This window comes from Pseudorca crassidens, chromosome 13 (assembly GCF_039906515.1).
Source record: "Pseudorca crassidens isolate mPseCra1 chromosome 13, mPseCra1.hap1, whole genome shotgun sequence".
Taxonomy (NCBI): domain Eukaryota; kingdom Metazoa; phylum Chordata; class Mammalia; order Artiodactyla; family Delphinidae; genus Pseudorca; species Pseudorca crassidens.
The window spans coordinates 9,492,171-9,509,497 of record NC_090308.1 but is presented as its reverse complement, the minus strand read 5'-3'; the positions used below and the strand labels follow the sequence as shown (position 1 = coordinate 9,509,497).

At 47.4% G+C, this 17,327-nt stretch overlaps 1 long non-coding RNA gene across 1 annotated transcript; it reads right to left on the bottom strand.

Annotated features, from left to right (window-relative positions):
* Positions 1 to 1,092: 1,092 nt before the first annotated feature.
* Positions 1,093 to 16,109, bottom strand: LOC137204401 (uncharacterized). The gene is made up of 3 exons (XR_010933597.1): positions 15,654 to 16,109; positions 2,664 to 2,772; positions 1,093 to 2,387 (listed from the first exon to the last, which is right to left on the bottom strand). It is a non-coding gene; the product is annotated as an uncharacterized lncRNA (long non-coding RNA).
* Between the last annotated feature and the right edge of the window lie 1,218 nt (positions 16,110 to 17,327).

Here is a 17,327-nt window from a genome sequence, read left to right as displayed (position 1 = left end):
TCAGGAAAGGGCTGTCTTAAGTCCTTTGTAAGCTTTTCTCATTTATCACGTTTATCATAATCACAATTGCCCTTTTTTGGTCCATTGGATGGATGAGAAAACTGTGGCTCAAAGACAGAGCCGGGTCACTGCAAGGCGGCCGTGTCCTTTCCGCAGCTCCTGTAGGTGAGCTCTGAGTCTGATGATGGAGAGACCAGCCATCAGACAAGTGGTCAAGGCCTCCTAACGAGGAGGACGGAGAGCTCTCAGCTTGGAGGATTTTACTTCAAAAATGTTCAAAGCTCGTGCACTTTGCTGGAGGGATTTCCCCCTGCTGATGCCTTACATTCTAAATTCAATGCCCTAGAAGATGTCGAATAGACGGGACAAATCCATTCAGCTTGTTGATTTATGGCTTTTCAGCGTTTAGGAGCAGCGGCTTTCGGTGTGAAATTGGTTGCATGCTGCAGCCTATTTTACAAATTTGTCTCCTTTTGCCAGTAAGTGATTTATGCTGTGCTTCCATTATTGCCTCTTTTTGGAAGGAAGGAAAAAAATATCAACACAAAGAATCCGATGTCCAGTGTCTTTGTGAATCTTGCCCGACACCCCCACGGCCCATCTCGGCGTTTCACTGACGGAACAGTAATAGCTGAGGCATCACGTACATGGTCGACCGGAGGGCTCGAGCCGGGGTCCATCCACTAACGCCCACTTTCTTGAGTTCACGAGAGGAGAGCTTAGGGGATTGAACCCCCGTTGTGGCAGGCAGGGTATTGGAGTTACTCTTTATCATTCCTACTCATTTGGCGAAAGCAGCTTGTGCTCTGCAGGGCAGGCCTTCCTTAAGTCCAAATGCATGCCCTGCCCTCCTCTCCATCACCAGCCTGGGGAGGGAGAAACACACTTCTCTCCCCTTCCACACCTCCCCTGTCCCCCTGACAGACTCAGTGGTCGCTCCATCCTTGCACTGTTATTCCATTTGCCGCCTGGCGCTCCCTAGATGGGGAACACCCAGAAGGCGGCAGGTTTGCAAGGAACAGTCGTGCCTGATGTGAAGCCCTGCACACAGTAGGTGCTCCAGAAACGTTTTGTTAAAACAACAGGTCAGTGCTTCCCTGGTGGCGCAGTGGTTAAGAATCCGCCTGCCAGTGCAGGGGACACGGGTTCGAGCCCTGGTCTGGGAAGATCCCACATGCTGTGGAGCAACTAAGCCAATGTGCCACAACTACTGAGCCTGCGCTCTAGAGCCCGTGAGCCACAACTACTGAAGCCTGTGCACCTAGAGCCTGTGCTCTGCAACAAGAGAAGCCACCGCAATGAGAAGCCCGCGCACCGCAACAAAAAGTAGCCCCCGCTCGCCACAACTAGAGAAAAGCCCGCACGCAGCAACGAAGACCCAACGAAGCCAAAAATAAAATTAATTAATTAAAAAAAAAAGAAACAGGTCACATGCAAGTAATTGAGGCTGAGTGGGATGGAGCTGTGTGCCTTAGCTACAGAGATGCCACTTGAGTTTGTCACGGGCTTCTTTGAACTCAAATCCTGTTTCCGATAAAATTTAGACAGGTTTGGCATCACTCGTACTAGGCATGGGTAGCTAACTGTTTCATTGAACAAGCTTAACTTAGTATTGAACACTAAACAAATATGAAATTGAATTGCTTTATTTTTCTCATACATTTCCGGTCCTTTAATGATACTCTTCTGATTCCTTATATCTCTGATGACACAGGGTTATTTTATTTATTTATTTATTTATTTTTAATTTATTTTTGGCTGCGTTGGGTCTTTGTTGCTGCGTGCGGGCTTTCTCTAGGTGCGGTGAGCAGGGGCTACTCGTCGTTGCGGTGCACGGGCTTCTTATTGCGGGGGCTTCTCTTCTTGTGGAGCACGGGCTCTAGGCACACGAGCTTCAGTAGTTGCGGCACGCAGCCTCGTTAGTTGTGGCTCGTGGGCTCTAGAACGCAGGCTCAGTAGTTGTGGTGCACGGGCTTAGTTGCCCCGCGGCATGTGGGATCTTGCCGGACCAGGGCTCGAACCCATGTCCCCTGCTTTGGCAGGCAGACTCTCAACCACTGCGCCACCAGGGAAGTCCCAATACAGGGTTATTTTAAAAAACACAACTCTTGTCCAACCCATGTTTTTTTTGTTTTTGTTTTTGGTGGGGGTGGGGGCTTGTGAGATCCAGGGATCGAACCCCGGCCCCGAGCATTGGGAGCACAGAGTCCTAACCACTGGACCACCAGGGAATTCCCTTGTCCGACCCAAGTTAATCCACTTCTGTTTCACATCTGCACCTCCTTCTTGCCAGTAATGACAAGGCCCTTGCTTCAGAGATCCGGTGTGAGGATGGGCAGTGCTGGCTCTCTCCCCATCCTGCCGCCTTGCCCGTCTTCTTCCAACGGCTGTGAAGTGAGGAAAGAGGCAGAGGTGCCACCGTAACCCCCCTTGGCTGTCGGGGCTGCTGCGTGGCGGTGCTTCCTCTGAAGTCCTGCAGGGCCTCCTCGCCCCCAGCCCCCCCTCCCCCGGGCCCCCCCCCCCCCCGGCTTGGCCCACTGGGGACCACCCCCCAGGCCTTGCCCCCAGGGCACATCCTGCAGCCTCCTGCTTCCACGGCAACAGCAAAAGGGCTCCAGTCTGGCTGCCTCTCAGTTGTCCCTTGACCCAACAAAAATGCTCACCTGTTGGCTGGAGAGCAGAGACCCCAGCGTTGACCTCTCCTCCTCTGGCCGTTCATGTCAGGTGGGCACAGCTAGAAGGATGATAAGGCAAGATTTTCCAGAAGTGGCTCTGGGATCAAGAAAAAAGCGTTGCCTTCAACCTTTTCCAAGCTCAGGGTAAAGCTGTCTAATTCTTCCCCCCAGATTATGAGGTTATAGCTGTTGTATTAACGCACAAGGGCCAAAAGTCAGAAGATACAAAATCATGGTCAGTCCTAAAGCGCTTACGTTTCATTTTGGAATTAAGTCAAGGATTCAGAGTCAGAGGCAAACACATTTAGATACTGATTCAGGTTTGTCTTTTCCTGACCCAGTCTCAGTGTCTCCTGGGACCGAGAGAAGAAAATTCATTGAAGAGAACGTTGTGAAGGCAGAGTCACTATTAGGGCTAAAATATATACCATGTCAGGAGCTCAGTGATGCCGAAACAATAGAAAGAAAAACGCAGAAGTGAATTTCAGCTTCCAAAATGAATCTGAGTCGATACTTAAGTCTCCTGGTTCTTGAGTGTTCTTGAATATTCTTGAGTATGTCTGTTCACAAAGATTTGCTAACGAGATATATCATGAGGAATTTTGTTGTCCTTTAAAGAGCTCTCCCCTTCCAAAACGCTACAGTAGACGTGAGGGCAATCTGGCCGCAACATCTGTCACCCTGTTGGTCGCCAGGGTTGATTCAGCTGATCTGGCTGGCCTGCAGGTGTCCCTTCCCTCCCCCCCTGCTCCGTTTGCTTCTTCCTGAGGCACTCAGTCAAAGAGGATGACCTTCGCCGAAAGAGAGGGGCCGTCCTCTGTCCAGGGTAGTTGCTAGGACCTCCAAACAAGCTCCTCCAAACTCCTCGACGACAGAAGAGTCCTCCTGTCCTAATGTCTTGTGCGGGCCACCTTTGTTGATCGCATCTGGAATCCGTCCTCCCCTTTTGCTTTTGCTAAGGGAATTCAGATTTTCATCCTACCTCATGCAGCCCAGGGACTTTGGGAAAGGTGGACCCCCAAATAAGGAGGGCCCTGATTAGTCTGAGACAGAGAATGGGACAATTCTATCTCACGCCCTGCAGTTGTGGGTTCAGGCACAGAGAGTGGCATTCAGACAACCACGGCATTGGTTCAGCAGTGGCCTGTGACCCAGTTTGGGCTAATGAGACACGAGCAGAGATTTGCCGGAAGAGACCGTCTCTCTGGATGGTGTGTTGCGTGGATGGGACTCTGAGACAGCTGTGACAGTGTTGTCAGCCGGAGGGAAGCCAGGCTGTGGGCAGTGCGCACCCTCTGCGAGGCAGAGTAGAGACACAGGATGGTGAAGACACCATGGGACCAGGTTACAGCCAACCCTGCGGCTGCCCTCTCCCTGGCTGTCTCGGAAGGAGAGCCAGGAATCGCCCTTGCCGGCGGCAAGCTGGTCTGTTTGGTGTTCCGTAACAGCGATTAGAAACATTCTACCAAGAGCGAGCATATAATCCATTGCCCAAACTCATCCACTTTCGAGACTAAAAGAGGCACTCTTAACCTTCATACCAGGACCACAGATCTAAACGGGGACTGCTGTAGGCAAACTGGGATGCAGGGTCACTCTGACCCTAACTGATAAAAACCACAGCATTATCCAAATAAATCACTTAAGCTTGAAGAAGTAAAATCAGAGGTATTCAAAGGAATCAAGTAACCCGATTCAGGCCCTTCTCTAATTCATTCTTCAAACTTTAGCCAAAGTGATCTTTCCAACACCCCGATCTGATCATACCCTCCCCTGCTTACAACACTGCCACGGTGTCCCATTACCCTTGGGATGAAGCCATAAAGCCCTGTGGGGAGTCTATCCTCTCCATCCTCCCCGTGGGCTTTGCGAACGCTCGGCAGGGAATGCGGTCCCTCCCACCATTACCTCCCCTTCACGCTACAGCAGCCCTCCTGCCGGAGCGCCTCACCCCCAGGGCGTTCTGCCCATGGACCCCAGCCTCCAGCCCAACCCCAGCAGTTCCGGCTCCTGTGCTGTAGGACTCGGTGGACCCCGTTCTTGCGCTTCCTAGTGCTTCTCTTGGCTCTCCAGTGTGGTGACAGTGAGCAGGGATGTGTCTGTTCTCGTTCCTGGTGGTGTGAGCCCCTCGCACGATGCCTGGTCACAGAGAGATACTCAAAACACATGTGCTGATTGAATTAACGAATCCTAGGAATGCAAAGACCGAGGCAGCGGCAGAAATCCTGGAAGACCCAACTTCAGAGATCAAAGTGGTCCCTCCCTGTTCAGTGGAGCCTTTCCAAGTTCTCCAGGAGGACAGATCAGCTCTCCCCAATTACGGCTGTGATTCCAGGCACTGAAATTTGCAGCCTCTCCCTGGCAGCAGTGCCTGCGAGCCCACAGTTTCAAAGGCTCACCTGCAGGGAACAGGGCACTGGTGGAAATCCTTTACAACCATCGAATCTGATGATGCTTGAGACTCAAGAGGTAAAGTATTGTGATGTTTTCTTCCTATAACCTGAGCTGCAAAGGGTCAATTTTTTCTTATACTTTTAGTTATCCAGAGGTCAAATCTATTTCTCCAATAATTACCTCCTTTTTCCTGGCTGGTGTAAGTGAAGGTAAAACCATTTGTGTTACCTCCGTTGGCTAATGAGCTCCCTAACCAGGATTCCTTTAGAGGAATCAGTGTCAGCTCTCTAGACAAAAAACTTTTAAGTTTTGCCTGAGTCTGTGGTCACCATCTTAAATCTGTATTCTGGGAGTAACAGGGCTTCACATCCTCTATAATGACTTGTCACAAATTCACTTTTCTCTCCTTGTTCTCTTAACTCCAAGGATTACTGTCAGCTCCTCCTGCAGCCCTTTTTTTGTTGTTCTCATCCAGCAATTTTAGCAAAGGATTTCTCTTTGCCTTGTGAGATTGGCAGGGGTGAATGAATAAAAGCTCAGAGAAGGAAAGAATCTGTTCATCTTGCAAATTAACACCAAGGCTCGCTCAAGTTTTCTTTGTCTATTCTTTTTTTAAGTTTTTATACCTTTTACCAAGTGGCTGCAATGACATTATTGAAGCTACTCTCCAATGCCCCTCATATGAGGAATAAGACCCCCCAAAAAACCTCAGAAAATTCAGTGCCTGGAAAATATTCATCTCTCCAGAAGGTTTTCTCTAATCAGGCTATATGAACTGCACAATCTGTCATGAACACCTTTATGTCCTGAATTAGTAACTTCTAGAATGAGCACTAAATTCATCCACCTTGCCCTTAGCCCCTGACTTCTGAGCTTCTTCTTATCTCTGTTTTCACTGCCCTATTTTATACATGCTTTAATATTTTAAGCCACCTCAAAAACCCTTTTAAGGGTTTCCCTGGTGGCGCAGTGGTTGAGAGTCCGCCTGCCGATGCAGGGGACACGGGTTCGTGCCCCGGTCCGGGAGGATCCCACATGCTGCGGAGCAGCTGGGCCCGTGAGCCATGCCCGCTGAGCCTGCGCGTCTGTAGCCTGTGCTCCACAACGGGAGAGGCCACAACAGTGAGAGGCCCGCGTACCGCAAAAAAAAAAAAGTTTTCTTAATCTTATGAAACCACATTCTCTTAAAAGAGTGGTTCAGAATCACATTGTTTAAAAACCCCTGGGAGAGCTAAAGTCTCCCTGTGAACTAAGAACTTCAGGTCTGCTATGCAGCAAACTCGGTTTCTTGTCATTTAATTTCCTCGGACTCTGGATTTGCGTCTCCTGTACCAGATCTATCATTCGGGCTCAGCCTCGGAGGTGTCCTCCAGGCACCAAGAAAACCAGCATTCCAGAGGCTGCTCACAGCCTGGCAGGCTTTCCCTCTTTTGGTTTGAATGAATATTTTATACAAAACCTCTGAGCACCCTGCATAAACTGAGCCCAAGGACTCAAAGTCGAAGGAGAAAGGAGATCTAACTCCCAATACAACCCAATGACAAGGACATGTGTAGCTTTCAGGAGGTTCAAACTGCATCTAGGACAAGTACCCATGGGACACCCCCACCTTGGGGACAGAGGCTAGGTCCCTGCCTGACGGTCAGAGTCCAGGGGTGAAGCCTTCCAGGATGCTGACCATCTCCAGCTGGTGGTAGACGCCACACTCATTACGTCCCATCAACTCAACAGGATTGCCTTGAATTTTTAAATCAGTAATTGGATAATCATGCGACATGGGTAAAAGAAGTTGGAGCACGTTCAGTCAGAGCTTGTTATAATCAAAACTTTAATGACACAGTCTTGTGATTGTGTAATCATTATTATGCTTCTGGTCCTACTGGACTGTAAGCTTCATGAAGACAAGATTCTTCCCTTTATCATTCACAGCAAAGTGCATGGCACCTGGCGAACAGCACATGCTCAATATGTCTTTGCCAGAAAAGTGATCATGGTCATGAGCAGACGTAGTCATTGGTTCTCTTATATCACTATAATTGGTATTGCTTTTCCACAGTATAACCAAATGTTTAGTTTGTGTCCTTTTTTTAATCTTTTATATCTATAAATGGTACCACTGTTGATAGATTTCCTGATGCTAGAGACAGGTTGATTCTACACAGTCACTGACCCAAGTACACAGATACTCAGTAAGACATAAACATCTTTGATACATTTCCCCAGTATTCAGCATTCCAGGTCATCCCACACCTCCTCTTCTAAGTGGCCTGAGTTGACATTCCCCAAGCTTCACATGCACGCACCCCCTTGTTCAGCATAATCATTATAAACACAGACTGGGGCCAGATTGCCTGGGTTAAATCCTCTCTCCTGCATTTACTAGCTGTGCAATCTTGGGCAAGTTATTTAACCTGCTACTGTTTCCTTCCCTGTAAAATGAGGGTAATCACAGTACTAAATTGCAGTGGGTTGCAAAAATGACCACAGATTCTTCTCCCTGCACCTGCTTTGTCAGACCCTCCCATATTGACTCCGGATCCGGCCACATGACTTACTCTGGCCAATAGGATGACAGCAATAAAGAGCAAGCAGAGACTTGAAAAGCACTTTCCCACCGCGGCTTGCCCTCTTGCTGCCTTGGACCTCTGAGGCCAGGAGAGTCTGCTGGAGACTAACCCCACTCATCCCAGCCATCCTACCAAGGCCACCAGACACCAGCGAACCCCCAGTCAACCTGCCAGCTGAGCAGAGATGCACAGGTGAGTCCAGCCAACGTCTGCCAAGCCCAGCTCAGACCACACAAACTGCCCGGCAGAATCGTTAGTTAAGCTGAGACCACACAAACTGCCCGGCAGAATCGTTAGTGAAACGAACAGTTGTTATTTTAAGACAGTGGGTTTGGGGTTATGTGGCAGTGATAGAATATGGCCTCAAAAGTATTTGACAGGGCTTCCCTGGTGGCGCAGTGGTTGAGAGTCCGCCTGCCGATGCAGGAGACGCGGGTTCGTGCCCCGGTCCGGGAAGATCCCACATGCCGCGGAGCGGCTGGGCCCGTGAGCCATGGCCGCTGAGCCTGCGCGTCCGGAGCCTGTGCTGCGTAACGGGAGAGGCCACAACAGTGAGAGGCCCGCGTACCACAAAAAAAAAAAAAAGCATTTGACACTCTTCCCATTAGAGGTGGGGTCTACATGCATTGAATCTGAGTAGACTTTTGACTGTTTCAACCAATGGAATCCCGGAAGTATGATATTATTTCCAAGGCTAGTGTACAAGCAGCGATGCAGCTTCTCCTTCGTTCTCTTAGAATGCTTGCTCTCAGCACCCTTCCGTTAGGGATGCTTCCTTTGGGAACCCCAGCTGCCGGGCTGTGAGGACCCACGTGAGAAGCCACATGCAGGTGCTCCAGCCAACAGCCCCACCTGAGCCGAGACTGCGTTCCCAGCTCAGGTGTAAGACAGGAGTGAAGAAGCATTCCCAGCCCCCAGCCATTTGAGTTTTCCATACTGAGATCCAAGACATCATGGAGCAGAGACGAGCCATCCCTATGTTCTGTCACATAGATCCCATTCCCAGAACCTACACTTTTATTCTTGTGTAGGTTCCTATTTCCCTCTGGTATTTTTTTCCCTTCTGTGTGGAGGATATCCTTTGACACAGCACAGGTACACTGGTGATGAGTTCTGTTACTTTTGTGTCTTTGAAAGAATCTTTGTTTTGCCTGCCTTTTTGAAAGATATTTCACTGGGCATAGGATTTCTGGTTGACAGATTTTTTTTTCATTTAATACTTTAGATGTTGCCCTATTGACTCCTAGCTCGCATTGTTTCTGACAAGAAATCTACTTTTATCTTATCGTTGCTTCTCTGGACATAGTGTGTCTTTTTCTCTGGCTGCTTTAGGATTTTCTCTTTATCACAGGTTTTGAGCAATTTGATTATGGTGTGTTTTATTTTCTTCTTTTTTTTTTTTTTTTTTGTGCTTGAGGTTTGTTGAAATTCTTGCATCTATGAATTGATAGTTTTCAATTAAGTACCTTGATAGTTTTAATGTTAAGTACCTTTGTTCTCCAAAGTACCTTGATAGTTTACTCTAGGTGGGAAGTGAGGCTTCAGTTGTTCGTCTGGAAGAGGCAGTGAAAAAAACAGAGCCGAAGTGCTCTGCGTAAGAGGTTAGGAGACTTTTGGGTAAAGTGGAGAGAAGTGAATTCAGCAAGGGGAGAAGGTCAGGGAAGGGTGACGGCACTGAAGTGGGGAGAAATATGGGTGGTGAGACAGCCCATAGAACTCTTGATGAAATGGACAAAATACCAAATCTGGAATGTCTTATATTCAGTTCTAGATTTAATTTAGATTTGACTTCAGATTTAGACTGAGATGCTGATATAAAACTCTCAATGCTGATATAAATCTCTCAATGACCTCAAACTGTCAGCAAAATTCAGCTACATACACAGCCTTGGTCGACGGCATTTTGGAAAACAAAATTACCCAAATCACGGCCAGTTAGGGCAGGGAGGTGCAAGCTGGGATGAAGAGATGTTTCATAAACTGAATTGATTTTGTGGCATTGGGATTTCAAAGCTGTGGGTGACCAGGGGAAATGTAATACTTACAGCCCTAACCCTATGAATTCCTCAAAAAGCCTGAAAGGGATACTAGGTCTCCAACTACACTCGGGATGGAGGTACAAGTCAATGTCACTCAAAACTTTAAGCATAAAGCCATCTCCAGTTGACCTGTAGGTTAAACATAATTAATTCTCAAATTAGTGGCCTCAGCAATGAGCGGTGGGAGATCAGAGAGCATCTGTCGCTCTGACATGGTTTGGCTGCCTTAATCTGTATCTGAACGACACTTTTACCTTTGCCTTTGCATCTACCCTGAGAATGTTTTTTTAGCGTTTGCAGTATATAAATTCATGATGTTATCTGTTCTGCACGGCAAATATGACACCTGCACAGCAATATTATCTTTTCTCCCTCATGGTTAGATTGCTCCTGTAATTCCTCACTCCAGTACGAGTCCTGGATTCACTGAGATTTGTTTAGAATGTTGCGTTGCTATTTACAGAAGGCAGAATGGTTTCTTCTAAAAGGGACCTTCGTTGTCTTCCCCACAGCCCCTTAGCGTTCTAAGGAAGGCACAGCTGACGCTGGGCTTCAAGCAGGTTTTAAAGGTCTTCCTGCCTGTTAATCAGTGATCCTAGCAACAAAGTTTCAGCTGTGCCCTTGGTTGTTTTTCCTGGTGAAGATGAGGGACGTTGAGGCTACTTCCTCTTGCCTACTAATCTTCTCACCCCTTCCAAAGGTGATTGCTTTAAAATGCTCTATTAGAAGCCTGAGGTTAAAATTTTCAGTGACTTCAGGGGCTTCCCTGGTGGCGCAGTGCTTAAGAATCCTCCTGCCAAGGCAGGGGACACGGGTTCGAGCGTTGGTCCGGGAAGATCCCACATGCCGCGGAACAACTAAGCCCGTGCGCCACAATGACTGAGCCTGTGCTCTAGAGCCCACGAGCCACAACTACTGAGCCCGCGTGCCTAGAGCCCGTGCTCCGCAACAAGAGAAGCCACCGCAATGAGACGCCCGCGCACCGCAACGAAGAGGAGCCCCCGCTCGCCGCAACTAGAGAAAGCACAAGCGCAGCAATGAAGACCCAATGCAGCCAAAAATAAAAATAAAAAATAAATAAATTTATTAAAAAAAACCAATTTCAGTGACTCCAGTGTTTACTGAGCCTTGAGCAACCTACCTTCATGCTGAAGTGGTTCGAATCCCAGCACAGAAGACACGATGCAAAATCCTTCCCTGCTTTGCCTTTCTAATTTTAAAGTGGGAACTCTCTTAACGAGATAGCATAGTGTTGATATATATTCTGGAATTTAGAATGTAATAAAGGTAGAATTCCCATCATTCAAGAATCAAAGGTGCGGAACTTCCCTGGTGGTGCAGTAGTTAAAAATCCGCCTGCCAATGCAGGGGACATGGGTTCGAGCCCTGGTCAAGGAAGATCCTACATGCTGCGGAGCAAGTAAGCCCGTGCTCCACAACTACTGAGCCCGTGTGCCACAACTACGGAAGCCTGCACGCCTAGAGCCTGTGCTCCGCAACAAGAGAAACAAGAGTAGCCCCTGCTCACCGCAACTAGAGAAAGCCTTAGTGCAGCAACAAAGACCCAACACAGCCAAAAATAAATAAAACTAAATAAATTTTAAAAACAAAAGAATCAAAGGTGTTAGGAAAATGGCTATTTACATGGATCAAAACAAAGTTGCATTCCTAAGTCAAACAAAGGTTTAAACACTAAAACAGTGAAAGGGTTAGAGGAAAAGGTAATAGCTTCTTTTAATAAACTGAGAATGAGGAAGGCCTTTCCAGGCATGACCTCACTACCCCACCCCAATGCTACAATATGGATGGACCTCAAACACATCAAGCTAAGTGAGAGAAGACAGCCATAAAGGAGCACATCATGTATTTTTGACATGACATATCCAGAATAGGCAAATCTATAGAGACAGAAAGTAGATTATTGTTTGCCTAGAATTGGATGGGAGTGGGGAGTTGGGAGGTGAGGGCTAAGGGGTGCAGGGTTTCTTTTTGCAGTAACGAAAATATTCTAAATTTGATTGTGGTGACGGGTGCACAACTCTTGAATACACTAAAAGCATTTGAATTATACATTTTAAATGTCAACTACATCGTACATGAATTATATCCCAATTAAGCTCTTTTTAATGGTGGGATATAAACCAGATTATCAATAGTGGTTACCTCTGGGTAAAGGACATGGATGAGTTTCATTTTCCTTTTACTTATCAGTATTTTCAAAATTTTTCTGTAATAAAGAGGTGTTAATTGGGAGGGAGGGAAAGAGGGAGGGAGGGGAAAGGGAAGGTGGTTTCTTTTCCTAAGAAGCAAGAAGTGGGAATTTGATCTGAGTGTGCTCATGGTTCTGAGGACGACCTTCTTGTTTTGTTGAAGAACATGCTTCTTTAAGCATGTAAAGAACATGGTTCTTACATGCAACTAGAGTGATTTCCATGTTCAGTTTACAAGATGTTGTAAGAAGCTGTTCGCTCAGAATAAGTTACTACTCACAAGAAGTATAAGTGGGACCTCCAGGGATGCACCTGGTGGTCAGATCAAGTGGTTAGACTTAGGGATGATCCCTATTCGGTTTAAATCCCACGGATTATATTTAACCCGTCTTCTAAATGTTAGGTTTTGCGACATCTATTGTGAAATTCTAGAAAGGATATCCTTCCCTCTCAGAGATATGCTTCCCGTGTCCTGTGTTTAACTGGGCCCTTACAGCTGGGAGGCCGACTAGGTTTCCTAATGGAAATCTCAGTCCTATGGATGGAAATCTAATCAGCTGTGATCCCTGACCTTGAGGAACTCACAGTGTGGTGGAGATACAGAAGGAACCCAATCACCACGAGTGCCAAGGTGAACATGTGTACCTTGTCCTTTGTCAGCTAGGCTAGAAGGGCCCTACTGAAGGGTTTCAAGGAGAGACGTCCTGTTTATGTTTGAAAAGACCATCTTGACTCCTGGGTGGAGAGATGGATTGGTGTCAGGTGAGCCTGGATGCAGGGAGGGAGGGAGGCCACTGAGAAGTTCCAGCACTGAGGTCAGGTTGCAGATCGCTACAAAAACACCACATGTTCAACAGCTGAACGTCGCCAGTTCCTTTCAGCAGCAATATAGGACTTCACAAAGCAGTTCTCGTAGCACTTAGCACCTTCGAAGATTCTGTATTTACAGCATCCTCAGGGACTGAGGCTGGGCTGCCTGTCCAGCTGAGGCTGTTAATTCCGAGAGGGGGTCGGGGCCTTGCTGCCCAAAAGGGACCTGGGGTGCTGTTTCCAAAACAAGGGGCAGTCATTGCTGGTTAAACAAGAAAAGAGAAGTGTTCACTATAGAGGCTGAAGAAACTGCTCTTCTGTTCTAACACAAACCTTTTTTGAAAGGTTTCTAGTCTTCTTGGGCCTCTCCTGGTGGGGACATCTTGGTTCCCCAGTCTCCACCCCGGGCTGCTGGAGGGAATGGTCCTTGGTGTTTCCCGGCCATCATTCGTTCCAGGTTTTCCTTTAAAAATTCCAGGACTTGGGACTTCCCTGGTTGCGCAGTGGTTAAGAATCCGCCTGCCAATGTAGGGGACACGGGTTCGAGCCCAGGTCTGGGAAGATCCCACATGCCGCGGAGCAACTAAGCCCGTGCGCCACAACTACTGAGCTTGAGCTCTAGAGCCCGCGTGCCACAACTACTGAAGCCCGCGCACCTAGAGCCCGTGCTCCTCAACAAGAGAAGCCACCGCAACAAGCAGCCCGCGCACTGCGACCAAGAGTAGCCCCCGCTCGCCGCAACTAGAGAAAGCCCGCACACAGCAACGAAGACCCAGCACAGCCCAACATAAATAAAATTTTAAAAAGAAAATATTCCAGGACTTTAAAAGTTCTGAAGTTGGTCAAGTGGGCAATGCCCTCCCTGTGTCTTGCAGTGCAGCTCCAACCCTGTCTGGCCCCCTGAGGGGACTTAGAAAGTTTCCTAAGACTCAGGCCGTCCTAGAACAGACACCCAATGTGCACGTTTGTGGGCAATGGCTGCTCCCAGGCTTCCAAGTTGACTTAGAAAAATATTTGGAGGTGCTGGTGGTAGGTAATATTCTTTATTCCAGGTAATAAAGAGCAGTTCCTTTGCCTCCAAGCTTATTTAGAAAAAATGCAGAATCTCAGGAGGGCCAAGGGGACCATTCACAACCCCTCCAAACCTGCAGGAGCAGTTCCTGGGCCCCAAGTGGACCTAGGAATTTTGTGTTGGAAAGATTTGTCCTAGGAGGCCCTCTCTTTGGCTTGTAGGCCTGCATACTCTGTTTAATACAAGCGAACAAAAAAGTTCAACCGAGTAAATTTGAAGATCTAATTGTCTTTATTAGGTGATTCATGAATCAATTGGGCATCATCCCATCTAGCAACTAGAAGGTACTCCAAGGGATTATGCAAAGTGGAAGGTTTTTACAGGAAGAAGGGAGGGGCAAGGGAGCTGTTAGGGAAAGAAAAGAATTGTTTTTAGGTTGGGATGTGGGGTGGGCAGAGGGTAGGGGCTCCGGACAGCAAGGATTTTATCATGCAGATGCCTCTTCTTCCTCTATTGGTGCCGACCAGAAAATTCCAGACTGGCTGATTAAGATTACATTTCTTTCTTTCTTTCTTCTGTTTTTTGAAATTGGTTTTATTTATTTATTTGTGTATTTATTTTGGAGTATAGTTGATTTGCGATGTTGTATTAATCCCTGCTGTACAGTAAAGTGAGTCAGTTATACCTATCCACTCTTTTTTTTAGATAAGATTACATTTCTGGTGAAGGTCAAAACTGCAGTTAGGTTATTAAATCTAGGTTTTGTATCATGGGTTTTAGCACAAGTGATGCCATTTGGGGGCCTTTTTGTTTTGTTTGGTTTGACAATACAGTTGCTAGGATCATGAGGGGAGGGGGCTTCTAAATGTTTCCATAGGCTCAGGAAGGGACACAGCATCCCAAGTCTCTTCTGCAAGCATGAGGTGGCCCGTCTCCAGAGGAACCTGGAATATTTCAGGAGTCTCAACCTTCAAAGAGAACACCAGTTGGTACAGTGACAGACAGGGACCCGTGATGTGTAGCTATGTCTTAGGGGAAGCCTCCTAATCATCTTTGTTAAATCGGGTACCATTTCTGCACAGAGAAACTCTACCTAATGTTGTATAACAACCACCTCATTAATTATCTATGACAAGAACAATAATAATAAAAATAATGATGAGTAACAATAATAGTCATAATAATCATAAGTGGTAACAACTTTAATGGTGATAAAATATTAAACCGAGGAGATGGAAAATAAATGAGTAACTACTCAGCAGTCGTCCCCTCTGGGTGTCAGGATTACTTTGGTTTGGGATTCCCTTTGCGTATGGGTCCTCTCTGATGGTTTGCTCATTCTCTGCATTAAGCGTGTATACTGGCACTAATGGGAGAGGAAATTTGTATTTTTAAAAACCATTTTAAAAATCGTTTGCTACATTGTATTATGTTCAAGGAAAGCAGTCAGCATCTTTCAGAAGAATTTCTAACCTGGATTCAGGCTGAGAAACTACAGCAGTCTGGCAGAGGCCTGCCAGGAAGTGGAGGGTCGGGTGGGGGTCAGGGAAGGTTCTCTCCGTGGCGGCACAGAGATTCGCAGACCTCCTGCCCTGACAAGGAAGCTGGCTTTTCAAGATGAACGTCTTGAGGAAGCCGACAATTAAAGGCCGAGGGGAAATGAGGAAAGCGGAGAGCCGGGGTTTGCAAGTCTGGGGCGGAAGCTGAGCTCGCTGCCGGCAGAGGCTGGACCGGTCGGCCAGGGCCCAGCTGCTCCCTTGTGGGCCTTGCTGCCTGGAACTGCTCCGTGCTGGGCAGCCAGGGTCCCGCCAGATCCTCCCAAAGATTCCAAACGCAACATGTTTGTCGTCTCAGGAGAGCTTCAGGGTAAACTAACTGTAGGAGACTCCAGAACTTGGCAGTTGTTACATAGAGAGCAACACAGCTGAACCAGAAGGCCTACTTACCGTGCCTACGCAGTCTGTGTTTTCAAATCTTCATTCAGTTGACGTTAACATGTAAACCTGGGATTGGAAGTACCAGGAGATGCAAGTTTCAGGGAAACCCTCTCTCCACGCACAGCCAAGCTGCCCAACTCCAGGGGGGCGCCCTTCGCCTTGCTTTCGGGCTGAGCAGTATCCCTCGTGCAATCCCAAGGGGCTCTGTCCACATAGAATCCCGTGTGCTGGCGCCCCCTAGTGTTGTGCAACGTAGTAGCCCAGCCTCTTCCTATGGAGCAGCTCGAACGGCTTTTGGCAAGAGAGCCAACAGAAATCCCTCTCAGAAACCTCCCGGCAGACTTTCTCTCTCTCTCACTGACAAGAACTGGGTCACTTGCCCACTGCTGAATCACTGGCAAGCAGGATGGAATTCCCAGTGTAATTTAGCTAATTAGGAGTGACGCACCAGGGCTGTGGTGGGACCCTGTCCCTCCGTGAAGCACACGGTCACCCGACACTGGGAGGGGAGCAGACGGGGGTTGGATGGGTTCCCAATAGCATCTGCACACTCTGCTTCTACTCCTCAGAGTTTCCGAGAAAGACGGGTGTCCAGGGTCAGCTAAAGCACCCTGTCCAGTAGGGAGCATGGACTCCTGGGAGGTGTGAGCCCCCCACGGTTAAAAGGAGAATAAATACTGAAAAAAATACAGAGAAGAGAGGTCACAACTGCCATACCTCCCACAAAGTTAGAAGGGGCTCTCCCGCCCCCATTCCATGCTGTCTCTGTGACCACAAATATCACGGGCCACTTCAATGGCCTGGCAGACGTGGGACCTCTGTGGAAATGCGGGGGCAATTTGGAAAGGGCACAGGCTTTAGAATTAGGTGGATGTGGATTTGACTCCTAGCTTTCCCACTTCCTAGCTATGCGACCTTCGAAATGTTATTCAACTTCGCTAAGCTTTAGTTGAAAAGGGGAGATGATAATATCTACTTCATAAGCTTGTTTTGAAAATTTTTTTCTAGTAAGATAATGTCTCTAGCACATAATAGGTCCTCAGTCAAGGACTCTTTGGAATTCTTAAGAGTTACCTGAAAGTCTAGCTAAGCATGCAGATTCCTGGGCCTCACACCCCAGACATTCCAGGGGCACCTGAGCCCAGTAATCTGCATCTTCAACAACCACCCCAGGGGATTCTGATGTTGTTTTTTTTTTAAACAAATACTTTTATTGCTCATTTATAAGATCTGCATTGTCGTAGTAAGTGTTTTTCCCTCCCACGATTCCCTCATTAATCTTAAAATTTGGATACCCAATTTGGAGCCTTTTAAAAATGACCCACAGGGGATATTTCTCTCTCTACATATACATATATAGAGAGAGATTTTTTTTTCTTTTTACAAACCCACATCCCTTATTTTTTTTAAAGCAAAAAAGGGGAGGGGCATCAAAATGTTCTTCTGGGCCAGCCGCAGCCTTAGCCATGGGTTTTGACAATGTTCAGACACTAGAAATCACTGGCGCACAGCACATCACGGCCGGTGGTGTTATTTGTGCAGTTATAAGGCGAAATCTGAGCATGCTGAGTAGCTCACGCAATAAGAAAATTCATCTTAATTTTAATTATCTACCTATAATTCCATTACATTAGCTGCATCCCATTAAAAATAATGAAATCTGCAGTTTCTGAGGTATGCCAT